Source organism: Lepidochelys kempii, chromosome 3 (assembly GCF_965140265.1).
Source record: "Lepidochelys kempii isolate rLepKem1 chromosome 3, rLepKem1.hap2, whole genome shotgun sequence".
NCBI classification, from domain to species: domain Eukaryota; kingdom Metazoa; phylum Chordata; order Testudines; family Cheloniidae; genus Lepidochelys; species Lepidochelys kempii.
The window spans coordinates 93,567,768-93,587,258 of NC_133258.1; positions in this window are offsets into that span (position 1 = coordinate 93,567,768).

The following is a 19,491-nucleotide window of genomic DNA, read 5'->3' on the forward strand; positions in this document are numbered from 1 at the left end:
TCAGTTCAATCTCCCTGGCAAGCATTCATTTTATACCAAATAATGGGGTCTTTTGTTGTACTAAAAGTCAACAGGCACAATATTTCCTTCCATGTCATTAACTTTCAGGTCCCATTGAAAAATTGTGAACAAACTTACAATTGCCAATGTCTGGAAAGAATTAAACAGCAGTACATCTGTTTCATAGTTCTGTAGCCAGTTAGACTTGAAATAAAAAGCATATAGTTAACCACAAAAATTAGCTTTGTCCTCATAAAATCTTTCCAAAAACATTGAGGGGGAAATTATGTCACTGAAAATATTCTATATTCAAATATTTTTGTTCCTCATCATGGCCAGTCATCATAACAGCACTTTAGATCTATATAGCGTTTTTCATCTTGAATGAACATAAAAACACTTTCAAAACAGGAACCACTGAAATGTTAACCACTGAAATGCAGCCAGTCTGACATGGAAGGAAAGAGCAATCCAAACAACTGGGACATTGAAGGCTACACATTTGCTAGGTGCGGGGAAACTGTGTCAAAATTTTGCAAACCTATACACCTGCAAAGAATGACAAAGGGACTTTAATTATCTCCAGAAAACTGTTTTAGGGTTTCTGCTGAAAGAGACCCACACAATGGAATTAAGTTTGTGAAAGACACGGTGTTGGAATTTGAAGTGGTGGGTCCCAGGATACTCGATATTTGAAATCTGATGCTTTCATCCACTTTTGTGCTTCCTTGGACCAGTCAGAGTCTCGCTGGCCCTCAGTTCAAGGCACAGCTGCCGTTTTCTCTCTTGCACCTGATATAACACCAGCCAGGGATCATCAGCATGCAGCACTGTTCTGGCCACTCCCCTAATGCAGCCATGTCCTCAGAACACACCCTATGTTTGGTGACTGGATAGGATGGTGTTAAATTCTCCTATCCCTAGTTGGCCTGAAGTTATGGCTTTTTCCCCACTCTTCCAGCACAAAGCAGCTGGAGCCATGGCCCTGGCTGCTGGTCTGCAACCTATACACACTTAGAGAAATATATGGGCTTCATTTGGATCTCACTTCCACCAGCTATAGACTAATGCCTTCAGTGGACTTACTCCTGCTTTATATCAATAGGAAAGGAGAAGCAGGCCCATTACATACACAAGAGAGCGGGATACTCAAAACCCAATCACATTAGTGATTTGTGAAATGATAGCCGTGGTCAATTTACTGAGCAAATGAAGGCTGTAAACTCCTCTGCATGCTACCACATTACATTATTTTAAAATATTCACAACTGAAGCCAAACAAAGGATCAGCAGCTTCCATGATCAGGAACTTTTTGCACAGAAACAAGGTCTATGCAAAAAATGCAACAACACATCATGAAAACCTAAGATTGTGAGGATGGGGGATGTCATTTTGGATTTGCTGCCCTAATAGGGATGAATTTACCTAGATTATTCTTTATATTCAGTATATGTTACTAGCCAGTGTGACTGAAAACCAAGAGAAAGAGAAATAGCTGAGTACTAAAGACCACTTCACTCCTTGGGTGAAATCCTGACCCCCTTGAAGTCAATGGACATTTTGATATTGACTTCAGTGGGCCCAGGATCTCACCCCAACTCCTGTATCTGAAGGCCCCAGTTACAATGGTAAAGTCCAGAAATAACTCCTCTGAAGTCAATGGAGTTATACCACTGCAAAACTAGCATGATAGGAGAATAAGCAGTCATATCTTCTCAACAATGAGCCAGAGCTTTTCAAAACCAGACAATGAAGTCAAGTCACCCACCTATGGTGCAGGGAGGTACAAAATGCCCCTCAGTGAGCCAGTAAATCATACTGGAACCTAGAGGGGATGCACCCCTGGGAGAGGGGCTTTTGCTCAATAAGGACAGCTTTAATTAGCCACCAAGGCTCCACAAGAGTCCCTGCAGCAGGGACTGGCTGCTTTTGATAGGTCTCCTCTCCAGCCAATCCTTTATACTTCTGAGACAGTATTGTCTTACTTCGGATCCACCAGTGGAAAGGAACTTGAGCCGCAACATCCCCTATCCTAGGCAGATGTTCCACTGCTCAAAGTCCTGGGCTGAGTCAGAGAATGCTAACATAAACCAAGATGAATCAAGCTTGATGTCTTAACCTCAACAAATGAGAAAACTGCAGCATAATACAGAAGTTGGCCATTGTATTATCTTTGTTTCTCTAGAGGGATATAAAAAAAGTTTACATCTGAGCGTTAAGATATCTCCAAAAAGGAGACAGTATGCATGAGTTACCAGCCAGCTTCTTTATTACTCCATCATTAACCTATAATCCTGTTTTCTGCTTCCTCTGTGTCTGAGTGTCATACATACCAACTTAAGGATAAACTCTGTATAACACTAGTGCCCTCTGCAGTGTGTATCTAAAATAATGACAATAAATCCCTAAAGAAAGACAATTTTCCCAAAGAAAATCACTGAAAAAGTTCAGATGTGGATCTAACCTTTGAAGGCGGCCACAATGTCTGTAAGGGGTGGACCCACAAATCAGACCTGAATTTTGCAGTTCTCACTTCTAAAAACAACAGGATATTACAATTCCTTCTCCCGCATTGCAAGACTAATTAAAACAGTTTTGTTGACAATTACATATTTCATCTTTTGCTCTTATTTGTACATGACTGCCATGGACCTTGGAAGAGGAGAGCTTCTTGCTTCTACTCAATTAAACAGAAAATGTTGTTACAACTCTTATTTGTAGTGTTTAGAGACCCCAAACCAAAATCGGGGCCCCATTGGGTGTGGCATAGTAAAAGACAGTCCCTGCCCTGAAGAGCATACCGACAAGACAGACAGGGGAGAGGGACAGGAAAAGAAGCAAAGAAGGGTGAGGTAACTTGTTCAAGATCACATGGAGGGTCAGTGGCAAAGTTGAGGGGGGGGGAAACAGTGACTCTAGTGTCTTAGCTATTGCATCACATTGCCTTTCCCAGTATGCCTTGTATGTCTGTTAGGTTTTTAATTTATGCGAGATAGTTTGCTAATCTTTCTTCCATTCTAATCAGTGCAAGGGCATCTTTCTTGGTTAGTAAAAAACAAACAAAGTCACTGATGTCCAGGAATGTTTGGACAACTCACTGTTGTGTTCCAACTGCCACCACAAGCTGTAACTGATTGCTATTGTGTGTGACATGCTGGCTGCTTATTTTTTATTTTTGAGTTTCCTGTTTCTTGTTCATTGTGCCACCTAAAATACATAAGAAATATATGCTGGTATTCAATCCTTTAAAATTTTCTATTAAGGTAACTGTGTGATACAGGAAGACTTCTACTTTAGACACACAGATGCATGGGCCATGTCTATTTTGCGGAAGTTTACAAAAAAAATTCTCTCTGAACCAGTTAATATTAGTGGGAGCCATAACATAGTCAAGGATCTTGTGGACAGAATAATTTTTACTGCTGTTTTAGTTAACCTTGCTGAACAACAAGCCTAACTGAAAATGCTGTAATACAAATGGCAATAGCAGCTTGAGCATTGCCTACAATACAGCTCTCACCTGAACCAAAACCTAAAACCCACAGGATTTTTTTAGTTCATTTACCCTGTGTAGATAGGGCGACAGACACTTAGTATCTTATTGTGATCTCAGTTACAATGGTGTAAACATGCAGTAACTCCACTGTGGCACTGAGATCTCAGTCTAGCTGCTAATGTACATACACAGACACCTATGGTACATACACAAATAGTAAAGCCATCAAATGATCACTTCTAGCTCACCCAAAAGTAATAGACTTGATGAAGGAATTACTGAGTGAAAGGTCATGACTATAACAGGGTTCAAAAAAGAACTAGATAAATTCATGGAGGATAAGTCCACCAATGGCTATTAGCCAGGATGGACAGGGAATGGATCACTTGATGATTACCTGTTCTGTTCATTCCCTCTGGGGCACCTGGCATTGGCCACTGTCAGAAGACAGGGTACTGGGCTAGATGAACCTTTGGTCTGACCCAGTATGGCCATTCTTATGTTCTTAAATGCTATGGCCTGTTATGCAGGAGGTCAGACCAGATGACCATAATGGTCCCTTCTGCCCTTAAAATCTCTGATATAGGTGACCAACCCATGCCCTTCAGCACAGCATTCCACCAAAAGTTCTGAACCCTGAAAGTTGGATGAGAACCTTAATTACATAGTAGAGGTCAGAAATCATGAAAGTGACATACCTGCTCTGAAAATATTAGTAGTACTTCTCAGACAAAAGAAAAGAAAAATAATCAAGTTGATGAACCATTTAACACAACGGTCAACAAAACCTGTACCATAACATGGGCATACTGGATACTTCATCTCTACATTGTGTTTGATGAGGCTCATAGTTCTTTGTTAGCTTGAAGACTTCCTTACTAGCTTGAATTGTGGAGGGTGTAATAATCCATTTTCAGTGCTAACAGAAAATTTCCTCTTTTGCTCAGGCTGAAATGTGGAGTTCATTTGATATCTTTGAATGTATTCTACTATGATATCAAATGAACTCCACATTTCAGCCTGAGCAAAAGAGGAAATTTTCTGTTAGCACTGAAAATGGATTATTACACCCTCCACAATTCAAGCTAGTAAGGAAGTCTTCAAGCTAACAAAGAATAATCACACGTATTCCAAATTGACAGCTTTACACTTCTCCCCTCCCCCCCACTCCCCCCCAAAAAAGAATAAGAACGTAAGAACACAAGAACATAAGAATGGCCATACTAGGTCAGACCAAAGATCCATCTAGCTCAGTATCCTGTCTTCCGACAGTGGCCAATGCCAGGTGCCCCAGAGGGAATGAATAGAACAGGTAATCAAGTGATCCATCCCCTGTTGCCCATTCCCAGCTTCTGGCAAACACAAGCTAGGAACACCATCCCTGTCCATCCTGGCTAATAGCCATTGATGGACCTATCCTCCATGAATTTATCTAGCTCTTCTTTCAACCCTGTTATAATCTTGGCTTCACAACATCATCTGGTAAGGAGTTACACAGGTTGACTGTGCATTGTATGAAGAAATACTTCCTTTGGTTTGATTTAAACCTGCTGCCTATTAATTTCATTTGGTGACCCCTAGTTCTTGTGTTATGAGAAGGAGTAAATAACATTTCCTTATTTACTTTCTCCACACCAGTCATGATTTTATAGACCTCTATCATATCCCCCCCAAATATCTCTTTTCCAAGCTGAAAAGTCCCATGGCAGCCGTTCCATATCCCTAATCATTTTTGTCGCCCTTTTCTGAACCTTTTCCAAGTCCAATATATCTTTTTTGAAATGGGGTGATCACATCTGCACACAGTAGTCAAGATGTGGGAGTACCATGGATTTATATAGAGACAATATGATATTTTTTGTCTTATTATCTATCCCTTTCTTAATGATTCCCAACATTCTGTTTGCTTTTTTGACTGCCACTGCACATTGAGTGGATGTTTTCAGAGAACTATCCACAATTACTCCAAGATCTCTTTCTTGAGTGGTAACAGCTAATTTAGACCCCCATCATTTTATATGTATAGTTGGGATTATGTTTTCCAATGTGCATTACTTTGCATTTATCAACACTGAATTTCATTTGCCATTTTGTTGCCCAGTCACCCAGTTTTGAGAGATCCTTTTGTAGCTCTTTGCAGTCTGCCTGGGACTGAACTATCTTCAGTAATTTTGTATCATCTGCAAATGTTGCCACCTCACTGTTTACCCCTTTTTCCAGATCATTTATGAGTATGTTGAATAAGACTGGGCCCAGTACAGACTCCTGGGGGACACCACTCTCCATTTACCTCTCTCCATTCTGAAAACTGACCATTTACTCTTACCCTTTGTTTCCTATCTTTTAACCAGTGTATCAATCCATGAGAGAACCTTCCTTCTTATCCCGTGACCCCTTACTTTGCTTAAGAGCCTTTGGTGAGGGACTTTGTCAAAGGCTTTCTGAAAATCTAAATACAGTATATCCACTGGATCCCTATTGTCCACATGCTTGTTGACCTCCACAGATAATTCTAGTAAATTGGTGAGGCATGATTTCTCTTTACAAAAACCATGTTGACTCTTCCCCATGTTCATCTATGTGTCTGACAATTATGTTCTTTACTATAGTTTCAACCAGTTTGCCCAGTACTGAAGTCAGGTTTACCGGCCTGTAATTGCCAAAGTCCTGAGCCCTGTTTGAAAATAGGTATCACATTAGATATCTTCCAGTAATTTGGTACAGAAACTGATTTAAATGATAGGTTACAGACTACAATTAGTAGTCCTGCAATTTCACATTTGAGTTCCTTCAGAACTCTTGGGTGAATACCATCTGGACCTGGTGACTTATTATTGTTTAGTTTATCAATTTGTTTCAAAACCTCCTCTAATGACACCTCAATCTGGGATAGTTCCTTAGATTTGTCACCTAAAAAGAATGGCTCAGGTTTGGGAATCTCCCTCACATCCTCAGCCGTGAAGACCAAAGCAAAGAATTAATTTAATTTCTCCGCAATGGCCTTATCATCCTTGAGTGCTCCTTTAGCATCTCGATCATCCAGTGGCCCCACTGGTTGTTACGCAGATTTCCTGCTTCTGATGTACTTTAAAAAAAATGCTATTACTTTTTGAGTCTTTGGCTAGCTGTTCTTCAAATTCTTTTTTGGCCTTCCTAATTATATTTTTACACTTCATTTGCCAGAGTTTAGGCTCCTTTCTATTTTCCTCATTAGGATTTAACTTCCACTATTCAGGAGAAAAGAATTCCTTGTTTCTCTGCAGCAAACTATCCTCAGCATTACTGTATCCCATCTCAGTTCTGTATCTAATTCCATGTAACGGTGCATAAGCAAGTGAACAGAGACACCACATCACTTATTCTTTTCCCATTTGGTAGCAGCTTAAGGACTTTTTTTAAAAGTAGTATATCTGATAAGCCTAACACATCCTATTGTTGTAGGCAGCCAGTTCTTTCTGAATATGGATTCCAAGACCAGATGCGGCCACTGTGATTATCTAGTCTGACCTCCTGCATAACACAGGCCATAAAACTTCCCCAAAATAATCCATAGAGCATACCATTTACAAAAACAGCTCTCAGGAAAAATGCATCTGAAAGTTATTTGGAATGGACACCCATGACCATAAAGTAATTAAGTCAAACTTTGTTAGCCATCATGTCTTCTTTATATTAAAAACTTTCATTGTACTTCACTACCTTTGCAGTACAATGTCATGCTCCTCCAACATAGACTCCACCACAGATTTATTCTGAGAAACCAAAGGCCAAAGCATAACTATATCTCATTGCCATGATCAAACAAGTCAGAATATTTCCATAGGCTATCTTCTGGGATGGATCTTCTCCTGAGATTCCACAGTGCGTCTTTCAGAGAAAAAGAGTTATTTTTCTCAGAATAAATTTCTGTTTCAGATTCTCAGTTGTAGTTTCATGTATGGTTAAGTTGCAAAATCATCAGTGTTCTGATTATCCTAATAGCTTAGACAGATCTGTGATAGAATGTAGAAAGTAGCTTCACTACAAAACCACACAGAAATATACAATAAAAAGGTTTAAGTTACAGCAGAGATTCAAAGCTCAACACACTACATGATCTGCCTGCAGTGTCATTCTAAAATCAATTTAATATTCAAAGCCAATATCATTTTTGCATAACACCACCTCCTCTACCAGACAGACCCTGAAAAAGATTAGCTGCAAGATTTATCCAGCTTCAGAGGACATCATTACCAGGTCATTGTGGACTATTTTTCCGGGTATATAGAAATAATGTACTTGAAAGACATGACATGTTGCAGTGTTATTGAGAAACTGAAGTGCGTCTTTGCTCACTTCGGCATACCAGAACAACTAGTGACAGACAAAGGACCACAACTCATTTCAGCAGAATTTAACTTAATCCAAACAAAATATGATAACCACATTACCCTCAAGCAAATGGAGAGGCTGAGAGCTGTACAGCCAGCCAAGAAAATCCTACAGCAGGAAGATCCATTCATTGCTCTTTGGATCACAGACCAACACCAATAGTGGCTACTAGTTATAATCCAGCACACCTGATGGGAAGACAACTCAGAAATACTGTTCCAACTTTGGAGAAGAACTTATCTCCAAAGGGGCCAGACATGAAGAGAGTAGCCAGATCTGATTTAAAAAAAAAAAAAAAAAAGCTTCTGAACACTTTTACAATAGATGTCACTCAGAGAACTGCCAGGAGTAGAACCTGGTGACCGTGTTCATGTCACATTGGATGGAGAAACAGGACTGATAACTCCAGATGTTTTGAACAAAAAGAATTCAGCATCCAGGCCACATGTCATGAAGACCAACAGTTGAGAATTCAGCAGAAACAGTCCACATCTACACTTTGTTCCTCAGAAAGAACAATCAACAGAGCAAACTCTACAGACGGCAGATGTAGAACAAGATGACAACAATTCAAGGATTCCAAACCAATCACAACCAGTCATTGCAATTAATGGGCAGCCAGATGACCAAGTTGTTATGCATTCAGGTCATATAATTAGAAAACTAGTATGATTCAGAGACACTTAGCAGACTGCTACTTACTGAACTTCAAAGAGTGTGATCATGTAAATATTATAAATGGTAGGAATGTGGAACTTAAAGGGGGAGATGTTGTATTATACTGTTGTTTAACAATGGTATTTTACACACAGTGCCACGTAGGCTGAATCGCAGCCATACCTGGCAGAGCACTAAAGGATCTTATGATGAACATATCTGGTGTGTACAAGCAAGCTCTGGTACAGAAGAACAAACGCAGAAAGGGGTCAAATTTTTAGCCTAGCATTCACAATGCACCCTTTCTGAGCCCACAAAATGCAGATGCCAAATAACTGTGGGTGCAAGTTTATGCCCAGTTTCCATCATAGGTGGATGAGGGAATCAAACTGTGAGTGAAATTTTGGTCTCATATTATGTTTGGAAATTTCTCTGATACTAAATGGAAGACATGTAGTGTTTGATTCTGCATCTTTACTGAACAGTGGTTTCAAAATATGAACAAGTATTTTTCCAAATGTTTTCCTAAGATTAGTGATATTGACCAGACTGACTTTATAAAAAGCCATTAACACTCAGTGGACAACGTCAGAACTCAAATACATTTAGCATCACGTCATCTGATGTACCCAAATGTACCTCATCAAGTCTCTGATGTACCCAAATTGGAATCTGGATAGTACACACCCATTTCAAAACTGAAATTTACCCCAGACACTTTGGTTAATGTTTCCAAATCTTGTTAAACTGCCTCAAATTATTTAGTGACCACAGAGATCAGGACGAATATTTTTTCACCCTGGATGGATCAGTGATTGGATGTAGCCCAACAAATCCCATACTTGTTTGCCTCATCCCATTATAAAACTTTTAGAGACAGAAATCTTTAGAAAGGAATCTTCGTCTTATGTCTGTATCTATTGCCCTGTCTAGTTATTTATTGCCATGCTCACCATTACAGCATCTGGGAGTTTTAAAAAATAAATCCTCACATTTTTCATTTTGAGAGTGAGATTTTTGCTGAGTTTAAAAGTGAAACTATTATTTAAGCAATGGTGTATGCCATACACTGTAGTACTATTCTAATATGTCTAAGATATTTTATTACACAAATCTAAGGCTAGGATTTTCAAAGCAGCTGGAGGGAGTTAGGTACCAACTCACACTGAATTTTAGTGGGATGTGGGTGTCCAACTTGCTTAGTTTCTTTTGCAAACCTCCTCACAAATTCAACATTCAACTACAGTAGAACCTCAGAGTTATGAATACCTTGGGAAGGGAGGTTGTTTATAACTCTGAACAAAACATTATGGCTGTTCTTTCAAAAGTTTACAACTGAACATTGATGTTAAGATAGGAAAAAATTGGAAAAACTTCTTAAGATTAATTATATTGACCAGACTGATTTTATTAAAAGCCGTTAGCACGCATTGGACAATGTCAGAACTCAAATACAGCTTTGAAACTTTACTATGCGAAAGAAAGATATTGCTTTTAACTATCTTAATTTAAATGAAACAAGCACAGAAACAGTTACTTTACCTTGCCAAATCTTTTTCTTTTAACTTTCCCTTTTTTTAATAGTTTGACACAGTACTGTATTTGCCTTTTTTTTTTTTTTTTTTTGGTCTCTGCTGCCACCTGATCACATATGTCTGGTTCCAAATGAGGCGTGTGGTTGTAACTCTGAGGTTTTATTGTAGTCTTATTGCTATTTTGAAGGGGAATAAATATATTTTTAAAGAAAATCAAACTACTTCTATATTTTCTGGGTTTATTGTCACTCATATCCAGTTACAAAGCTCCATACACATATGGGTGTGTGTGTGAGAGAGAAGTGATTTCATAAACTAACTTAATTTATAATTCTTTGCATTTATATAGTACCTTTCATCCTGAAGGATCACAAAGTGCCTTAAAAGCCATATGTACCAAAATCACTTTGCCTATCTTTGAAATACATCTCTATCTCTGGGGTGAGCCACTAACAGCACAAACAATACACAGCCATGCAAAATCCTACCAAAGGAAATAAAGAAAAATATCCAATTCAAGTTAAATTGCAAGTGGAGTAAGCAGAACACATAACTATGAGTACTGAGGAACACCTATGAATTTGATTCAAAATAGATTTGTGAGCTTTTGTTTTTGTTAGTTACTGAAGCTGATTTTTGTAAGTTAACAATCCCTGTAGTTCAAAAGTTTGGTTTGAAGGCTGAAATGCCAAGAGTTTGAGGCTGAAGAAAACTAGTTTTCCCACAATTGACTGTCACTGCGAATTGCTACGCAAGATTTTGGTTTGATGGGTTTCACCCATTTACAGACATTAGCTGGAACGAGACATAGTTGTCCAGAACTCAGGTCAGATGCAACCACAGAACTTTTATGATATCAGGGAAACAAGTCTTACTATGTAAAAGAGGCATACAACTATGTGAGCCAAAATGTAAATAATAAATAATAAATAATAATAATAATAATGAAATAGCATGTGAGAACTCCCTTACTTTTGTAAAAAGTGCTATGGGATCTTTAAAGACCAAAAGTAGTCAGGATTCCAGTTTTATCTCTCATCTAAAATGTATTCTGGTACTAAAACCTGAATTAAGAAAAAGTATCTCAGTCTCAAAAGCATACTCCTGATTTGTTATTTCATTTGGAGGGGTATCTCTCATTTCTTGAGATGACAGGTGGCATTCAAGTGGAAGGAAGGAGTTAGGGTTTTTTGGCTTTTATCTCGTACATACAAAAAAATCGTGCTGGGGCAGGATGTGATCTCACAGATTTGAGCCGTAAGGGACAACAGACATTTTATGGACTACAGATTGCGTACCCTAGAACAGTTTGCATTAGGGACTCTGGGCAGTAAATCAGTCCCAGAGGTTGGGGGAAGGAGAAAGGTTAAGTAACTAACCCTCACCAGACAGCAATAAAATACTTCTGGGATACGGATAATGATAGTTACTTGTATTAACTCTCTATTCTTCTAAAACAGGACAAAATGACTCTATTAAGTGGTTAAATCTATTTTTGTATCTGGTCCCTACAACAAAGAATTTGCAGTTTTCCCCTGAAGTAGAGATCTTCAGCTGAATTCAGTGGATGCAATCCTGAGAGTTTTGACATTGTCTCCAATAGAACCAGGATTTCACCCATGGTCACTGTGTGTGTGTGTGCAAGTCCTGCATATTACCACAGATGAGACTTAAATAGCAACAGATGTGATCCATACAGAATATCTCTACCAGGTGACGGAGCAGCCCACCCTCTGGGCCTTACCTCAGACGGAAGTCTCTATCCTGCTAGACAGAAATGTGCTAGTCAGAAACAATGGCCCAGAGAGGAGCTGAGTTAAGATTTTTCCATATCTGAAAGCCAATACTGATCAACAGTGAGCAGCAGGGCCCATTGGTGCTCAAAATGAAGGAGGGTTGGGCAAGGGGAAGGGGAAGCCTTCCTGGAAAATATCAAAAACCCTATCTGGCATAATATTTAAAAGCAGAGTGGATGAATTAAACAACAGTTACTGGTAACTCTATCACAACAAGTAGAAAACACTCTCTCACCTGATATGAAACAATGCCATTTCGCCAACTCTGTACTAACATCTATACACAAAGTTATTTTAATACAGTAAATTCTGGTTTGTTTTGCTGACCAGGATAACCTCTTAAGAGACAACATCTTGTTTCCAGGAGGGCTTCAGGGGAACAGCAGGTAAGCATAAATGCTTTGCATAGATAATAGTACAGAAACAGGCACATCACATACAACATGGTTTACATCTGTGAAATATTTTTTGCACAACTCTAATATGTTATAAACATTGGCTTTCTTCATTTCTATATGCTAGACTAATGGCTTGGAAAGAGGAAACTCCATCTAATGGGTAAGCTTACATCCAACATGTGCCACAATCCTTATATTCGACATTTTCTTAAGCATAGAGTTTTAGCCCTAATTCTGAATATACCGGCTTCTGTTAATTTAAATCAAAACTTTAAGTGTTATGTGAACATAGATTTTGGGGTGGTTCACTCAATGGAAATTATAGGCGTGATGCCTTCTTACATACGAACCATCAACGTAAGGTGTGTTGAATAAACTTGACTCCCTGTATTGAAAAACTACAAGCAGAATGTTTTTATCATTTGAAGCATTTCTTACAACTATGATTTTGGACACTGGAATAACACCAGCACCATCTAGAGGCAAAAATTAAAACCAGATTTTTATTTTGCCTACCGAAGAAATACATTTGTAAGTGGTCATACATTATATCTTTTTTATTTTAATAATTATAGTCAGTCTCCGCTTTAGCATGTGGGGTTTGGAGGATCCTTCTGATATAAAAGTGCAGTCCAATAGCTTCAAACAGGTTTTTTAATTGCAATACAATACATTTTATTTTGCATAACGAATAAAAATCATACTGCTAGAAAATCAATTGTAAGAAAACAAAAAGTTCTTCATTTCAGATATATAACTACAGTGGTCAAAGGGAGACTTCCCCTCAACAAGGAATGATGAGATACAGAGCAAAGATAGCAACATCAATACCTTTTCAATTTATTTTAAGCAAGTGTATTGATTTCCTATTTAAAATAGCTCTTTCAGGCTTTTCTAGGAAATTGAACCTGACTTCAGTAAAACAATCAGACAAGTTAGCTTTCTAGACTCAAGTTCATCATTACAATATTCCATTTAAGTAAGATTAAATACCATATTAACTATGAAGGCTCCCTCAATTAAAATAAATGTTTGCCTTTTTATTATTGCATCACTATATCATATTAATAATTACAAGTCTATCTAAAAGTGTTAGTAATTTAAATATTTTGCTATTAAAAATGAAATTTGATCTGTAGTAAGAGTTATGCTCCTTATTGCATGTGTGACTTCTAAAATGTGTGTCTAATATTGCGTCATTGGAAAAATACAACATAATCTACACAAACCTCAACCAGTCAAAATGTTTCTCTCCAGAGTTCTCCTCAAGATTCCATCAACCAAAAGAACAGTGAAGCTCAGCTCTCATTCTAAGGAAAGATTGACAAAAAATTGACCAAATTCCATTCCTAAAACCTCTAGTTGGAATTTTCTTCCCAAGCCTCCTTTACTCTCTCTCTCTCAATCCAGTCCATATGTCTTTTGACAGGTGAACTACCCATTCACACAATTAATTTGAGCTGACACTACAGGAAATTTTGTGGGGAACTATCAGTCTCCCAAGCCATCCTGAAAATGGGCAACTGTCTGGATGTCACAACACAGATCCATATGGTGACAACCATGCTGTAGCCAACCACCCATTAGCATAAGAACCAGGAGTCAAATACTTACTGTTGCACATGCCATGCTAATGCAGAGACAGAAAAAAAAAATACTTGTGACAGCCCTCTTCCAAGCCAGCACAACTCAGCAGAATATTCTTTCTTCAGCTTAGGGGCTTTAATAACCAGCAGCAGCTGTTTGTCTCACCCACTCAGCAGGGCCGGTGTAACCACTAGGCGAACTAGGCAAGATTTCGGGGTGCCAAAAAGCGGTGCCCCCCAATTTTTTTTTACACTATTGCTGGAAAACGAATGAATAAAGAAAAGAGAAACAATGTTGAACTTGCATTTTAACCTGTCCTTCTCTCGTACATTCCAGCTATAGCCTTCACCAGCTCTGCGTTGAGGGCACAAGCGTACTGCTTCATTACGGTACAAAGTGGCAATGACGTCATTTTTCTCATCACACGCAGCCGTTACCCATTCTGACAGGCCGTTTATCATGCTACGTTTACTAGTTTTCGGAGGTTGTCGACTGAGGCTAACTATTTTTCTTGCATTGTTTCAGAGCTAAGACCCTGGCAATTGCTGCTGCATCATTTCGCTAATACTTTGTGTCCACTGTGTATATTAAGTATTTGAGTGTATATGTTTACCATGCGCGAATATGTGTGTATAGGTTGTTAAAATTTGTCATATTGATATTGTCAGTTGTTGTTGTATGAAGGAGTATCCGCCATTCTAATTTTATAAATTTTATTAATAACAATAATTGGATATTCTAAAGGTAGAATAAAATGTAGTAGATTTTGATATATATGGGGGGCGCAAGATGGAAGTTTTGCTTGGGGCGCAAAATATCCTTGCACCAGCCCTTCCACTCAGTTAATGAGAGAGTCCTTTTGAACTATATTACTGCCCTACTCAGTTGGCATTCAATAATAGCAGATTTTTTTTTAAAAAAAATGCTACCACCACACTCCTATGCTATCCAGGTGTTTGTTTCCAGGGAGGGAACTACTTCTTCTGAGCTAGTGTCACTGGATCCTTGCACTGCTGTTTAACTAGATAGCAAGGGCAACATCCATCAGGTAGTTAACTCCCTAACTAGACATTACCAGCAGTTCCCCATTTATTATGTGATGATTTGTGGTTTTGGAATTTGCTGTGGAACCCACAGCAGAATTGTGTTCCAGAATCTAAACTTCCATTTTAAAAAATATTTATTTCTAGACTTTGTGGTTGTGTGAAAGTAGAATGAATTATAATGAAATTATAATTCATTAAAGAAATGCTACTTGAAGGGCTTGTTGAAATATAGTTGTCAGGAAAAGAAACATTAAGGAGTGTGAGACAATGGGTCCTCAAACTAATTAACTTAGAGCTCCTACTGAGCAAGGAGATTGGTAAACATTAGTATGCAAATAAGATATGTATGTATATTTGTCAGTTTCTGCTTCCTTTTGTCTCTTATGTTAAATTGGCTTTGGCTTAATTGTATAAATAAGTTAGCATGAGCCTCAGAGAGGGGCTCACATATCTGGGTGCACTGGCAAAGTGCTTTGCTAATAAACAGAGTGGTCTGACAAATTATGTGAGTCCTGAATCTGACTTTGACAATTTGGAGGTCCCACTGAGATGGCAACCGTCTTCACTGGGGCTGTGTGACTCCTGACTGTTCTTAGGATGGCCGTGGCAATCCGGCACCTGGACATTTGGCCCGAGCGGTCCTCCGCCAGAACGGAAGCGTGCATGACCACAGTGAAGTCTACGCAATCGAACCTGTTGGTTCCCTCTCTGTTCTGGTAGGGATCCCGGGATCTGACATCAGGAATCTGGTCAGGTAATTATTTCTGTGTTTTGTCCAGACTGAGGACTGTCTTATCTCTGTGTTTATCCGTCCTCCCTGTGGTGTATTTGAGTCTGGGCGCTGTCTCCGTCCGGGGATCGGCTGACCATAGGGTTCCTGTCCCCACGGTCTGAGTGAGTGAAATCTGCACAATCGCAGCCGCACCGCGCCTTGGGTAAAACCCTTGGTGTGAAAGCAAGGGCAATTGTGGCAGTAGCCTGTGGGCTCCTTTTGTGTGTTGCACCGGGCATCGCTCTGACAAACCCGACTTTCCTTCTTGTGTGATTGGTGTGTAAAGTCCTCCTGTATGGGTAACCAGACGTCTAAGTCGGGACAGTTCTGTAAAGGAACACCGGCTCATTTTATGTATTTTAGGAAGAGTCCAGACTACTGTAAATTTCTGGAAAAATGGTCTAGGCAAACTCAGGAGAATCCCAAAATTCAGTGGCCACTGTTAGGATCTTGGGACAAAGACCGAGTAGACGTCTTAAAAGACAAACTCGGCCAACCTAAAACTAAATTGGCAAAAGGAGAGATTGATTGTTTCATGCAGTGGTGGGAAGAGGCAAATCATAGGAGGACAGAATCAAAACTTGCCCCTCTCAAAGATTCTGGCTTCTATCCCACCAGATGCAACTCATTTTACTGTTGTTGATTTGTGCTCTGCTTTCTTTTCTGTCCTGGTTCACCCTGACTCCCAGTTCCTGTTTCCCTTTTCTTACAAGGGGCAACAGTACACATGGACCACACTGCCCCAGGGGTATACTGAAAGCCCATCATATTTTTCCCAAGCATTAGCCCGAGACCTTGCTGACCTTGTTTTCCTGTCCAGGTCCACACTAGTCCAATATGTAGATGATCTACTCCTCTGTTCCCGTTCATTGTCTGCGTCTGAAACTGACTCTTTAGTGCTTCTTACTGCCCTAGCAAGTAAGGGTCACAAAGCTTCTCACTTTAAACTACAACTCTGTCAAGCTTCTGTCACATACCTTGGCTTTCTCTTCTCCCAGGGTTCCCGTGCACTTTCTCCCACCCGCGTCCAAGCTATCCTTAGCTTTCCCCGACCCCACTCCCCACGCCAGGTCCGGAAGTTTTTAGGCATGGCTGGATTTTGCAGACAATGGATTCCCCAATATGCCTCCCTTGCAAAACCTCTCCAGGAACTCACTCGATTCTCTGTGCCTGACCCCATGCCGTGGCCCCCTGAGGCTAATTCTGCCTTTGTTTCCCTCAAACAGGGCTTGGCTTCTGCCCCTGCCTTAGGGCTGCCTGACTATTCTAAGCCTTTTACCCTTTTCTGTCACTAACAATCTGGGTGTGCACTTGGAGTTCTCACTCAGATGCATGGAGAAAAGAACCGCCCAGTGGCTTATTTCTCTGCCACTTTAGACCCTGTTGCCCAAGGCTTACCCCCTGCCTGCATGCTGTGGCTGCTGCAGCTGGCCTAGTTGAAATGTCTGATTCCCTTGTTCTCCGCTCTCCTCTTACCCTCCTGGTCCCTCACTGACCTCACCCTGCTCCAAGACTCTGCCCCAGAAACCGAGAAAGAATCCTGGGTTGCCCAAGGTTGCTCTCTACATCCCGATACTTTTTGGCGCTCACCTACTGGTGCCTTTGTAGCCCCCTTTTCACTCTACCCATCTCTGGCCGCCCTGCTACACAGTGTTTCTCATGTCGGAAAGGAGGGGATGGTCTCTGCTGTAACTAAGACAGGATGGTGAGCCCCCCCATTTTAGCTCTTTTGCAGCCCGCCACTGTGCAGCCTGTACCATTTGCCAAAGCCATAATATTGGTAAACCTGTAAAAGTGGCCCAGGGGTTCCGGGGCCTGCCTCAAACACCGTTCGTGCATTGGCAACTTGATTTTGTACAAATGCCTAAGTGTCAACAATATGAATTTATATTGGTTATGGTATGTTTATTCTCTGGTTGGATTGAAGCCTTTCCTTGTCACAAGGCTGACTCACTGTCTGTTGCCAAATGTTTGTTAAATCATATTATGCCTACCAAGGGAATTCCTGCTACTCTGGCCAGTGATCGGGGTACACATTTTACTGGACAACTTGTTCAACATCTGGACCACATATTGCATATCAAACACCTGTTTCACTGTCCCTACCACCCACAGAGTGCAGGTGCAGTTGAAAGACGAAATGGTGTACTTAAGAATAAGCTTGCTAAAATTTGTGACTCTACAGGATTAAGCTGACCAGTAGCCTTACCATTAGCCCTTATGGACATGAGATCCACTCCATCCCAAAGGCATAAATTAAGTCCTTTGAAATTATTATGGGACGCCCTATGCGAGCTATGACTACCATTACTCCCGTTCCAGGTTTGAACTTGACTCACAGTGCGCTCCTTCAGTATTGCAAGGGACTAATGCAAGCTATAAGTCACTTCCAATCACAGGTTTGAGTCGCCTAGCCCATGGAACCCACTTCTGACGCTTACCACAACCTCGAGCCAGGTGATTGGGTCTACGTATGGCGCCATCATCGAAAGCACGCCTTGGAGCCCCGGTGGAAGGGTCCTCATCAGGTACTGCTTACTACACAGACGGCTGTTAAACTATCTGGCATCGCAGCGTGGATACATGCTTCACAGTGTAAGAAGGCACCATCCCCAGAGAACCAATCATCACCTCAGGACAACGCAGAGTCAATTTTGACTCCAGAAGAAGACGTAGAGGAACAGTCTGCAACACCTTACAATCTACGCTCTCGTAAGGGTTGCCAGAAGCAGACGCTGTTCCTCGGCTGCTGGTATTTTACCGTCTGGGGAGACCACAATGACAATTCTTTTATTCAGCAGCAGGTGTGGATAGCTCAGACCCTTAATATTTCTATTTGCTGGGTCTGCAGCCACATCCCAACCCACTCTCAAACTGGTGTTCCTGTCCTGGCTATCCCACTCAAGTCCCCAGACCTCACTGGAGGGCCTCGTCCGTTTAACAAAATATGGAACAGCAATGACACTTGGGAAGCAGTGGGAATAAATGCATCTAAATGGATAAGTATGGTGGAGGGAAAAGGTCACTGGCGTTGGGTGTGTAATGGGACAGGGCTGGATCTGGGGAAAAGCTGTTGCCTTCAGCATATTGTGGCCAATGGTGTATGGGATTATTCAAACAAAACTACAAAGTGGCGGGCCGGGTATGGAGATATGAATTCAAACAGAGAAATCAATCTCATGTTCCCCCTACAGTCATGCAAATAACACCACTCCTCGTAAGGAGAATTACCCTGTACCCTTTGGGGGATACTCTTCCTCCTTTGCAAACACCTATATGACAAATGGGTGCAACTGACCCTTCCCGGCCTTAATAGGCCATCACTGGGTGTGTGGGACCAGAGCTTATACCGCACTACCAGCTAATTGGTCAGGAATCTGTTATCCCGCCCAACTCTTCCCACAATTCCGAGTGCTAGGAACCTTCCCTCGAGAACGCCTCCTCAATTTCAGGCGAAAAAGAAGGGACTTAACAGATGCCCAATGGTATGTAAATAACATAAGCCCCTTAACCTGGGAAGAGGCTATTGGAGGTTCCTTCATACCATTAGGGGGAGTAATACCATGCAAAAAGGCTCCTAAGGTTACAAGCAGTAGTTGAAATAATGGCAAATGAAACGGGAGAAAGTTTAAGAGCCCTGACCAAAGAAACACGGGCAATCCGACAGATGGCCCTCCAAAACCATCAGGCATTGGACATAGTGCTGGCGGCAAAAGGAGGGACTTGTACTCTCATTGGAAAAGACTGCTGTGTGTATATACCAGACAACACCAGTGAGGTAATAGATCGTGCTAGCCACTTAGAACAAATCGCATATCTTCCCCACGAAGAG